This window comes from Cyprinus carpio, chromosome A2, assembly GCF_018340385.1.
Source record: "Cyprinus carpio isolate SPL01 chromosome A2, ASM1834038v1, whole genome shotgun sequence".
Classification (NCBI taxonomy): domain Eukaryota; kingdom Metazoa; phylum Chordata; class Actinopteri; order Cypriniformes; family Cyprinidae; genus Cyprinus; species Cyprinus carpio.
This window is the reverse complement of record NC_056573.1, coordinates 20,733,036-20,745,433: the sequence shown is the minus strand read 5'-3', so window position 1 is coordinate 20,745,433 and position 12,398 is coordinate 20,733,036. Positions and strand designations below refer to the sequence as shown.

At 35.4% G+C, this 12,398-nt stretch overlaps 1 long non-coding RNA gene across 1 annotated transcript; it reads left to right on the top strand.

The window, feature by feature from the left end:
* The first annotated feature begins 2,254 nt into the window (after positions 1-2,254).
* On the top strand, positions 2,255-9,944 carry LOC122147010. Its single transcript, XR_006161353.1, has 5 exons — positions 2,255-2,567; positions 2,991-3,062; positions 6,321-6,357; positions 6,867-6,982; positions 8,158-9,944. It is a non-coding gene; the product is annotated as an uncharacterized LOC122147010 (long non-coding RNA).
* Positions 9,945-12,398: the final 2,454 nt, after the last annotated feature.

The window sequence follows — 12,398 nt, the reverse complement described above, 5'->3', positions numbered from 1 at the left end:
TGATCAGTCAGGCACGGACACACTCAATGGCAGCGTTCACTCTCACACTCAAACTGAGAGGCCATGGGCCAGAACTAAAATAGCTAAACCTCTAGAGACCTATAACAGTAGACTTTCACTGTTTGATTCATTTCTTTTGTCAAATGTTCCTACACTGCAAAACAGAAAGATGAACGTGTCCCAAGAGCTCGGAAGCATTCGAGTCTTTAAATGGCACATACTCATATGCAGTTATGAGAAAAATTATTATTTTATATCCACCTTATTCTTCAACGTGGAAGTATGGATGAGACTTCCGGTTCATTACATGCAGTAAACTGTAAAACGGTTTGCACTACAAACCAGTATGTTCATAATTAAGATAAAACATTAAAATTATAAGGTTAGACACACCAATTTACAATATCAAGCAGCAAAAAAGCTGGACGTGGATGAGACCGGAAGCCAGTCCCATAAAAATTACAAATGGCCGCATCCACTCTTATGGGAAGAATAGGGTGCATAGCGACTAGCAAGAGAGTAGCATTATAATTTAAATCATGCAGATTTTCAGTAACATATCTATTTTAGTTTATAGGTTAGTTCCATTCCTCGATTCAGATTGGTCAGCAGCTGTGTTTTATTCACGATACAGGACAGCTATGACTGCTTTACCCAACAGTTCTGTGTATCACTGAGCAACACCCTTAGCAACCACCCTTAGCAACATAAAAAATCAATAATATAGAGTGGTTTCATTTATTATGTATTTCGGTAGAATTAACTGTTCGTTATTTATTAAATGAAGTATGAGTGTTGGCATTATGTTGCATCTTTTATCTTTAATTTTGAGACCCTGCCCTTCCCCGTCTAATAAATGCTTCTCATGCGGAGATATGTTGATGTGTGTACGTGTCTGTGTGGAAGCCTACAGTTCCGAAGTGAGGAGGGAATGTTACTGTAGTTATTAGTTTTCTGTTTTGGTTTTAATATTTTTTATTATGTGGTTATCATTTTATAAAAGGAATAAGGTACTCGATGCCATGCTGTATCATGAATAAATCACTCTTTGCGTCGTGCCTAACAACACCATTCAGCCGTGATTTTTTCACGATATAGCATGGCCTCTCGTACCTTATTGCTTAGTTAAACATGTGTAATGTACAGTTGGTCGTCTGTTTACAAACAGAACAAGCCAGATTCTGAAAAATTATTATTTTGAATCGGTTCTTTTCAGTGAATCATTTGAACCAGTCTGAATTAAGGGATATTTTTGAAATTGGGCGAATTCCAAATCGTCCCCTTGGAATTGTAAGGTTCTATCTGACATTTTTGTCAAAATCGAGTTATTCACATATTCTTATTCTGTGACAACTTATTTATATTATGTGATAGATTTTTTAATGTTCTGTACATTTTGGGACTTTTTATTTAAATAAACAACAAAGTTGTATCTATACACGGAATGCAAAAACTTTGAAGCTCAAAATCTCAAAACTACTCGGAATGCAGATAGAACCTTATAATTCCAAGGGGACGAAATGGAAGTGAGCATCCCTATATTGATCGGATCGGAACCGTTCTAGCAGAAATGACACACTCTTAGTTCAGCTTTACTGTCCACAGTAACTGTAAATATCCTGAAAGTGCGAATGTTTTGTTTTGTTGTTTGTGTTTTATTTTTTTTTTTTTTGTTAGTTTTAGGTTTATTATGGTTAGTGTTTGTGTTTCATGTTTTTTTTTTGTGATTGAGCTTTTGTGTTTGTGGCTACGTTTACATGACAATGATGTAGTCAAAAACTGTTTTTTTCCCTTGCGTTTTTAAAAAGTTTCACATATACACTACAACGTTTTCAAAATGATTCACACATATTTTACATTTACATTTGAAAATGGCCAAAAACACTGTATTACGTATGCCAGGCCAGTAGTTGGCGCTGTCACCTTGTTAGGAAACAGTTCCTGTAATGAAGTGATGATTATAAGTTGTATATGATGTGTCTCCGCTGTTGGTTGTAATATTGGTGAAGTAAATCCATACTTTGCTGAAGAAGCATTAGCAAAACTCTTGAGCAGCAACAACAGTACCAAGTACTCTGCCATTGTTGTGTGTTTGTTCACACTTGCCTTTAAAATCGACATACTGCGCATGTCTACTTACCTAACATGTACTACGCACGCACATGACGTCACCATTTTCAAAGATTCCCGTATTTCAAAAATATATTTTATAAAAATATAAAACAGGACTGACAACCATAGGCCCTCTGCTTTGAGAACGTACATTAAAAACATAATACTGTCAGTGTATACAGACATCGTATGTATGTCATAAATGCGTGTTATAGTTGGGAAAGACAGAAAGAGAAATGTGTCATGATGATGGTAGCTTTGATTACAGTCTCTGAGAGGGACACTGGATTCAGCCTGTTGACTGACAGCAGAGGTGAAGGAATCTTGCAGTGAATTACAGAGAAGGAAAACGAACACCCACACATGATGGCTCCTCAGGACAGCAGACAGCTACTATTATGTCTGGAGGATGAAATATTAAAGAAGAGCAGAAAAGGAGATGCATAGTGATCAAGGTAAACACACACTTTTTTCTGTTTTTCTGATATGCTAAATTATTACTGGAGGTTTCTCCAGGCACTCTTATGTACCAGGGGTTGATTTATTTATTTATTTATTTATTTTTAATAAAAATTAAAAAGTTGTTAATATTAAATTAAAACTCATTTGGAAAAATTTTTTTTGATGTTTATTATTTTTATTTTATACTCATTTGTAGATTTTTTTGTATAATTCCCAGACTATCAAGGTTAGTCTATATAAAAATCAATAATAAATATATATATAAATATATATAATAATATATATAATTAATATGTTAAAACAATATGTAAAACCAAAAAGAGTGTAAAAAAACAATTTCAATAATTATTTTATTCATTTATATTAATTTTATATATATTCAATATTCATACACAAATTATTACTCTGCCTCTCAGACATTTTTTCCAGTTAGTGATGAACATGCTTGAGATGGAACATGAGATGTGTGAAGAAAATGAAGAATCAAGGTAAATATTGCACATTTTTAATTATTTATAAAATATGAAAATATTTTGTTGTATGTAAAATGTATACAATTCTAGCTATGAAATTAACTTAAAAATATATTTTCCATCATTGTTATTTCAACAATGTACTGGAAATGACACTGATGTCAATGTTTATGACTTCCAGGAAAATTACAAGTGAGAATGAAAAGTAAGTGATGGAGTGACAGATGATGGAGAGAAAAAAAAGAGTCACTGACAAACCATCTAACAGATTCTTACACTTTCACTGCTACAACAGCAGTGTTCAAAACAAGCATTCTGTTCCGAAAACTTAAATTCCCACCATATTCCCGCTCCTAGAATATATAGTTTTCTTCAGACCACCCATTGGTCCATCGTTTCTAGTCCCCTGAGGGAACAAGCTGGTACCTTTCACACAAAGCCAGATCTGTGCAGAGTAGATGGCAAAGAGGCCCTTTATTTGGCAGCTGTCTTGCCAAAGCACTTTGCTCCAGACCTTTCAGGTTCCCTTGTGCAATGATCCTCACTTGTGTGGGAGAGAACTCTGGCCGGCTGGTGTACCCAGGCTCAATATAACCGCAGCCAGGCTCTGGCTACACAAATGGAGCCTTGAGGAAGTGTAACTCCTCTAGATTACAGCTTGAGATCAGGCAGATACAGTATACATATACACTACATGGCGATGTGTGTGAAAGTTATTCTGCTCCTTCCCCGTCACACATCATTTCAGCTGAAGTGTGGGGTATGATAAGGGATGCATGTACAATTGAATGTGACTGACACAGGATTTTCTCCTTCCGGTAAGCTGAGCTCTTGCGCTTATCAAAGAGCTCTTGTTGGATGTGTAATGTATCAGTTACCGCAAACAGGCCTGCTACACCTGACCCTCAGCTTCCACTCACACACACACACACACACACACACACACACACACACACACACACACACACACACACACACACACACACACACACACACACACACACACACACACACGCACAGTCTCTCTTTTTCTCTCTCTGTCCTTCATACTGAAGCTTTGCACTTAGATGGCACAGCAGGAGAAGAGGGGCGAGTGGATATTTGATTGATTAATGGATTAACTACTTGACTCATTGGCTGATTGACTGATTGATTGAGCAAAGGACTGAGTGATTTTCAGTTAGGACCAGAATCAAATTTCCTGAAGGAAACAGCAGTGCTTTCAAGGCAGAATGAGAATTGTTAGTGTTAGGTAAGCTTAAGTTTCAGACTTTGCTGTGGTATAAATAAAATACCATATCAGAGCTGCTTTGCTGTTCTTAGACTCAGCATAAGCTTTGTTTTCATTCGGCTGCCCACAAGAATTGACTCGGGGTGGGTGGATCAATCTTGATATATTGATACTTCCGATGTGTAATTTATATTAAATGTTTTTTTTTTTAACTTGTGAATTTATTTATTAAATGTGAAAATGGACCCTGCTAACAAAAAATGTTTTTGGCAATGTTCCTATGTCCCAATGTTATAAACCTTTATTCTTGAATGTTCTCTGAACAGTTTTTTTTTATGTTGTTACAAACATTTTTCATTGGTGATGCGAATGTTATGGGAACATTCCATTTAATCCTTTTGCAAATGTTATGTTACTTTTGAATGTTCTCTTCTGAACATTCTGAAACAAGTTGAGAAAAAACATTCCATGAATGATGTGTAAATACTGTCTTTGTGCTGATGTTTTTCGAACATTATTAAAGACTAGATAACTCTGAATGGACAGGCTCCAGAATAACAGTTATCCCCTTCTGATGATGGCCCTGTTTATCATAAACTTTGAAGCTGAAAGAATGAACAGTATTAGTTTGTGTATGATAGGAACTATTTTATATTGAATTTGAAGAAAGCAGACCAATCGCAGTTCAGTATGCAAATATTACATTGATGTCATCACAGTTGGTTACATTTCGAATGTTGAACATGTAATCAGGACATTTTCCAAGTTTAATCATAACTTTCTTAAAAAACATGTTTATAAAAACCACGGTCATGACTAGACATGTGCCGATATTCGGTAATGCGATATATCGCGGTAATGAATATGCAAGATATTGTTATCGTGGGCACTTCTAAATACCGAGAATAATTATATATTACAAATTATTCAGAATTTGGAATGCATTTTAAGAATACTTTTCCCCATCAACTGGTCAAAATGCACAACACCGCTGTATGTTGCGTTAAAGACACATGTGAGCTCTGATGTAAACAAGCACGCATGAGAAGCACATGGGGGAACACGTGAGAGACGCGCTGAATGAAAGCACATTCACTTTCTGACAGCAGATGGCGCTAAACTGCAGAAAATGCAGCCCTTACCCTGGAAACCCCATAAATAAAAGCAGCTGCTACTTTCTAAACATTTAATTAAAAATAATTTAATATTTATATATTTCCATAAAGTTTTTCCACTTTAATCTGGACTACAACATGCCCTAGATATTGTTTGAAAGTGTTTTGATTCTTTATTGTTCATTAACACTTTACATTAGGGCTTCATTAGTTAAACTGCCAATGAAAAATTCTTCTGAACATTCATTAATCTTAGGTATTCCAATATTTAATAACACATTGTTAAAATTGAAAGTTGCAACTTTATTTAATGAGCTAACATGAGCTAAGACTTGAATTTTTTAACAAAGATTAGTAACTTCTGTAGCAAATGTAGCTCTTGCTCATTGTGAATGTTAATGCATTAACTAAGGTTAACTAATGAGGTCTTATTGTAAAGTGATAACTATGGGTCTTTAAAGTTCTTTTGTACTTTAATCGGTGTAAAACTTTTAACTTTAAATATATTTTTTGTATTGCTTTATTGTATTTAAATGTTCAGTTATTTTTGTTATAAGAAAAAAGTTATTTGACCTGTTTTACTGTATTATGACCACTTTTTTGAAATTTAATTTCAATACCGTGATAATACCGCATACCGTGACAAAACATTATCAATTAATCGCAACAGAAAAATTTGATACCGGCATATCCCTAGTCATGACGTTTTTTAATTTTTTGTGTTTTTTTCTCTCTTTCTCTCTCTCTCTTTCTATATATATGTGTGTGTGTTGAAAAAATATATATCTGAAATTATACTTTTTTTTTTTTTTTAAGGAACAGCTCCTTTAAAGCTTGTCAGTAAATAGCCACTGTTTTTAATTGGCTAAAAAGTATTGACACCCTATGTATGTCACTTCTCAAAATATTATCTTTTGTGTTCCACAGAAAAAAGTAGGCCATACAGGTTTTGACCGACATGAAGGTTAGTAAACGATGACAGATTATTAATTTTTTGGGTGGACTATCGCTTTAATGTTGAAATAATCTGCAATCTATGTTATCTGTATGTTAAATGGTTCAGATTAAATCAATTACAGAAATGTAATACTTAGAATACCATAGAAATCAACAAAGCACTGCCTTACAAGCAATCAAAAGGCAACAAAAGCAGTGTGAAGCACTATGTAATTTGATAAATGTACCAGTACATGAAGAAAACACTGACAAGGACTGTGGTTAAAGTGTGTTGTGTAGTTTTTACAGCAACCCCTTTATGTTTATAGTGTTATAGTTTTCATTAAAACACACTGAGTACATGAACATTAGCTAGTGAACATGCTAAGTTCATGCCTGTGTTTTAAAAAGTGCATCAGTCAGCTGTGTTTGTGCTCCCTCTGCAACACTTCAGCAATAAACAGAGACATTAAATTAGATAAAACACAATGTGAGTATAATTAAAGTGAGCTCTAAAGTATGTTATGAATGATGCAGGATCATAGTGGATGTAAGCCAGATACACAACTCCCTCCAGCTACTGAGGAATGAAAACTGACAGATGACAACATGATGTAGAAGAGTCATCCATCAAATGTCACAGCTGTAGTCAGGTAATGCATGCTCAAGGTGTGTGATTCTTTGCTTTAAATCATATAGACACACACACGTCCTCAGATACTTTTGGAATTTGCAATATTTTCCACCTGCCTGAACTCATCATTAGCACTACGGTAATTGCTTGGATCTTAGATAGCCCACTCATTACAGGACTCAAATGATCCTGAATCCAATTAGAGACAAATCTGCTTCTCGTAAAAATGTAACTCTCCCCGTAAATTTATAATTCCTATTTAAATTATGAATCCACAGGTAAGATTGGTGCAGATACCATATATATATTTATTGAATTAATCTAAGCTAAATTAGAGGCTTATGATCAATATTTCATAGAGAATATACTCTACATTTCAAAAGTTTTGGGTCAGAAAAAAAAATGTTTTATTTATTAATTTGTTTTAATTGAAAGATTAATTGAATTATAAAGAATTGTTATAATATATATATATATCTATATATCTATATATATATATATATATATATATATATATATATATATATATATATATATATATATCTATATATATATATATATATACTTCTTTTGAACTGCCAAAAAACTACATTTTATATATTAGAGTAGAAAACAAATGATATATGATATGTAAAACATTTCACAATGTTACTGTTTTTACTGAATTTTTAGTTAAATAAAATGCAGCAAGTATGCATCACATTTGATTAAGCAATATGTTATATAAATACTTCTTTTTTTTATAATCAGTTATTACTTGGATTTACATTTTGTGCTTGTGTCATTTAGTGCAGCTATAGATGCCAGTGCTTCCCATAAATTTAACAAAAACATGTTTACAGTTAGAAACTATAAAGAAAGATGAATCTTTAAGTCACTTTACAGCAGTTCTCTGTATTCATAATTTATATGCAGGTGTAGTACAAAAAACCCCAAAACGTGCTATTATGCCAAGAGCTCCAGATGTCCATGCATCTCCCTCAGAGACTGCATGCTCATCTGATTTACATAATTATGTATGTCACAAATTAGACTGACATTTACATAAGAGTACAACTCAATCAGGCCTATGAGCTTTGTATACCAGAAATATTAGGCAGTTAAATACAGGTTTTGAGGTGAACTACAGATCCTTGTTAGTGCTTTAGAAAATAGAGGTTGAAATATAAGACTTCAAATAACTTTATTCACTAGGTGGCGCCATTACACCACTCAGCGACTCTCCAGGTGATGGACATGCCTGGCTCAGCTCAGCAGCACCATAATGATGTTACATGTCATGGGCATTTGTAGACATATCACTGTGTACAATTTATCAACACACACTGTCATTGTATCTGCCTCCGCCTGAGTTCTGTCACAGAGGCCCAACCAAACAGCCACCAACCACATCCTTAAGGGAAATAAGATAAATGTCAAGCAGACGTGTGTGTGGAAGGACAAACTGATCTATCGCTGAAATCACGGCCTGCCCACAGACTCCAAAGTCAAGCTAAAGAAAAGATCTGGCTGGCGATATGGGTCTGTAGGAGTGTTTAAGGATTTAGAGCCGTAATGTTGATGAGTGCACTAACAGCAGGAAATGAGGGCGGCAGAGGAGAGAGGAGTCAGTGGAGGGGAACACAAATCTCCCACTTCCCGACAGATGACTTGCTGAGTCTCGCCTCCACATTACCATCTCAGGCTCTGTCAGTGTGTATGTGTGTGTGTGTTTACACATGTAAGGCCATAAACCAAGCCTCTGCCTCTTTTCAGGGTCTCATTTTAGACCCAGCTAACGGGGAACATTCTGGAAAGTTCTCTCAAAGCTATAAACAAATGTTCTTTTAGTAACTTTATTAGAGTGTTCATTCAGAGTAATCTTTAATATTGTTTTCAAAACGTTAGCACATCATTCATTTTTTTTTCTGAAACATTTAACTCTTTCCCGGCCAGTGTTTTTAAGAAAAGTTGCCTGACCCCACTAGCTTTTTTGATTATTTTCCACATCGGATTCAGAAAGATGATCAAAACATAGATGCAGTGGATCACTTTTATCAACACCCCCAGTGCTTGCACAGTCATATACCACTTTTGACATTTTGTTAACGTTAGGGAGTTTTGATTTATTTGCTATTAAATGTTTGATGATTGCATTATTTTACATATGTGTCTGCTTAACATATGCGCTCACTTTTGCTTTTTCCTCACCGTGTTTTGAACCAGAGATTCAGTACTCTTTCAGAAGATGTGTAATAGCGCCTCCTACCTTATAACAGTGAAAACACAAAGCCGGAAAATTCTGTGAATGTTGTCTTAAAAATGATGGAAAATCCTGTCAGTGGCAGGGAAAGAGTTAAGCTGGAAGCTCATCTAACATTTTTTTTTTTTTTTTTTTTTACTACTTAATAACATTCAGAGAGCATTCAAAAGCAACATTCCCTTGTTTGCAAAATGATAAAAGGTTTTCTGTGAACATTCAGAAATAATTAAGAAACAACATTTTAATAACTTTATGGAAACGTTAGAGGAACATTGTTATCTGTGCAGGCAGGCAGACTCACCTCCCACAATCCATTGCATCCCATTAAGTGAAGCACACTTCAATATTGGCGAATCATGTTGTGTTTTGCTTGGTTACACCCTGTATTTTGTACATTATAGCAAAATGAAGTATAAGAGAGTGTACAAATGTGGTCAGTCAGATGAAGGGATCAATCTACTATTTTGTGGGATGATTTGCATAATCAATAATCAACCCTTTCACTCAAATGAAAGAATCAATATCATTTTGGAAGCTGAAGCATGCTGTTCAAACATGATTATTACACATTATGGGTAAAACAAAGCATGATCATATAGAAACAGAAAATGGAAAAGCCTTTGTTTGTTTCACACGCTAAACCTCAGTTCCTCATAAAGACTATTGTCTTAATGGATTTTTTCTTTCGTGCGGGGGTCTGACTCTCCCAGTTGAGATCCATACTCTCTTGTTTTTTTCTGAAATTACTGTCTAATTCAATTAGAATCCTGCATAGTGGCTCCACAGTATTTCGGCCTGCTGATTTACTTTGCTATTCACGGGCGGCTTCATTCTGAGAGCTCAAACACTGAGAATAAGCCGATCCCAGAAGACAGTGTTATTGCTTGGAGGTTGCTCTTTCAGAGCTCAGGAAATCTAATGGACATCTCAAATATATGTTTAATATCAACTTGGTTTCAGATGTTTCTACTAAAATTCCTTGGGAGAAATAAAAATAGAAAATAATTAAACACGTAGGCATACAGTAAGAGTATAGAGCTATAAAATATAATGTCAATATTTTGCTTTAGGACAAATTTAATGAGTTTGTTTAGCTTCCTAATATAAAATTCTTCCTATATAAATTTCTACCTTCCTAAATTCAATAATAATTGCTACGCTCAGTTTAATTCTCTTTCTGAAAAAAGAAGAGCATGGAAATAATATTTTTCTTTTTAACCAACACTATATTTCCAACATTACCTCAATGACATCTAAACTGAAACATGATCCAATGATGAGCATCAGTCAGCAGATACAGAGTGAATATGGCATTAATGTTTTCCCTGTTTAGAGATGCCTTAATTGATGCAGAATAAGAATGCAGTATCAAAAGAGCCTGGGCTCACCAAAAAACAATGGCGATCTGGGTGAACCAAGAGCAAGAAAGGCTTTTTTTAATGGCAAATCAATTACTCATTTGCCCGGCGCCTCTGATTAATTGCCCAGCACTTAATGTTTTTAACGACTTTGTGGACTAACTGGACTATTTAATCACCCGCAGCTCAATCCACAGGCAAATGCTGACTTTTCCCATTCCATCACAGAGAAGAGGGGAGAGACGCCATCGGCCGGCATCCATCACTCTTTCACTCCCTCTACCTGAGCAATCATTAATGGAGAGAGGAAAGAGTGGGGCAGACTGCGGATCAGTCTTTCTTCTGGTTTTGTTAGAGGAATTGTAAACATCCCCAGAGCCAATTGTTGGTGCGTGTTCACTCTCTAATAAATAGTGGGCGGCTTTAGTCTGAAGGGCAAAGCTGCCGTTTCTTGTTTGTTGTCTTTCCACCTACAGGCTAAAAATCCAGCATCCAGTAGATGAAGTGACATTCCAACTGCCGGAATATGAAATCATATTTCATAAAATTAGTTGCTGTTTTTTTTTTATAGCCTGAATTTTGAAAGTAATAGCCTTGTTGTTTTTTTTTTTTTTCTTTTTTTTTGTAGATTTGATGCTTGAGGGGATGTTTTAACAGACTGGCTGAAATATGAACCCGCTCGCACAACAGATCTGTGGCGCATCATTAATTTCACAGAACTGCTTACCCTGTACTTGGCACCAGGATATTCATATTTCCATTCATATGCCACTGGATAAATATATTTCTCTTTGTATATCAAACAGAATGGCAGCTGTAGTTGTTATCTTTCATGAGCAGGATAGACAATAAAACCACCAGGGCAGGCAAAGACAATAATGGTCAAACCCTCCTCAAAACAGACCAGGATTTGGCTAATCCAGACCTCTGTATTTCATTTCACATGGGCAGGATTACCATGAATGATTGATATCAGGAATCCCTTTGTTTTCCGAAATGCTATCACAAAAGTCTGTTTGTGTCTGAGTAACAGTGGGAGTTTTATACCAGCTCTTCGCTGCAAACGAACAAAGCCGTCTGCGCTGAAAGAACGTTCATAGAATTGTTGATTATAATGGAAGCCTTGTGTCACTTGCAGAGTAGATGGCATATTTTTACTTACTCTAAATTGTTAATAGGGCAGCTATGAATATTTCTGGAGATAATCTATTCTGTTCAGCACCAATGACACTTTAGCGCAATATATATTTTAGGAGGATGTACTGTATATGCACATACACTTAGATACGTTTGTGTGTGTGTGTGTGTGTGTGTAAAGCTGTCAGGGGACTGAGATGGGGGCTAATGAAGCAGCCTCTGCTCCATCACTTGGGCTGGTGAAGAGGGATGGCTTCAGGCACAGTTCCTTAAGTCAGCGTTCTGCTCAAGGTTACCAGACCTTAATGTATTTAATGCTCCATAATACCGGACAGAAATGGGCAGATATATATCACAGACCCACACCTGCCAGATTTTCTTCTATCAAATTGCACCCCTAAGAAAATCGACTTCTCATTGATGCAACATATAGTTTAAAAAAGGGTTTTGGATGGTAAATAATTAACGAGGATTTATGATCTAATGGATTTTAGGATTTAAGAACATTTCATCAGGAAGGTCAAGTGGTAGATGTAATACTTCTGACCCTTTTAACCCCCTATGCATGCCTTCTGTTTGTACAAAACATCCAAATGAATGCATAAAAGACAAATCTTTTTTATTTGGGTATAACATTCGCCACAGTACCACAGTAGGACCAGGAACATGCACAAAGAAAGTAAATAGCATAAATTTTG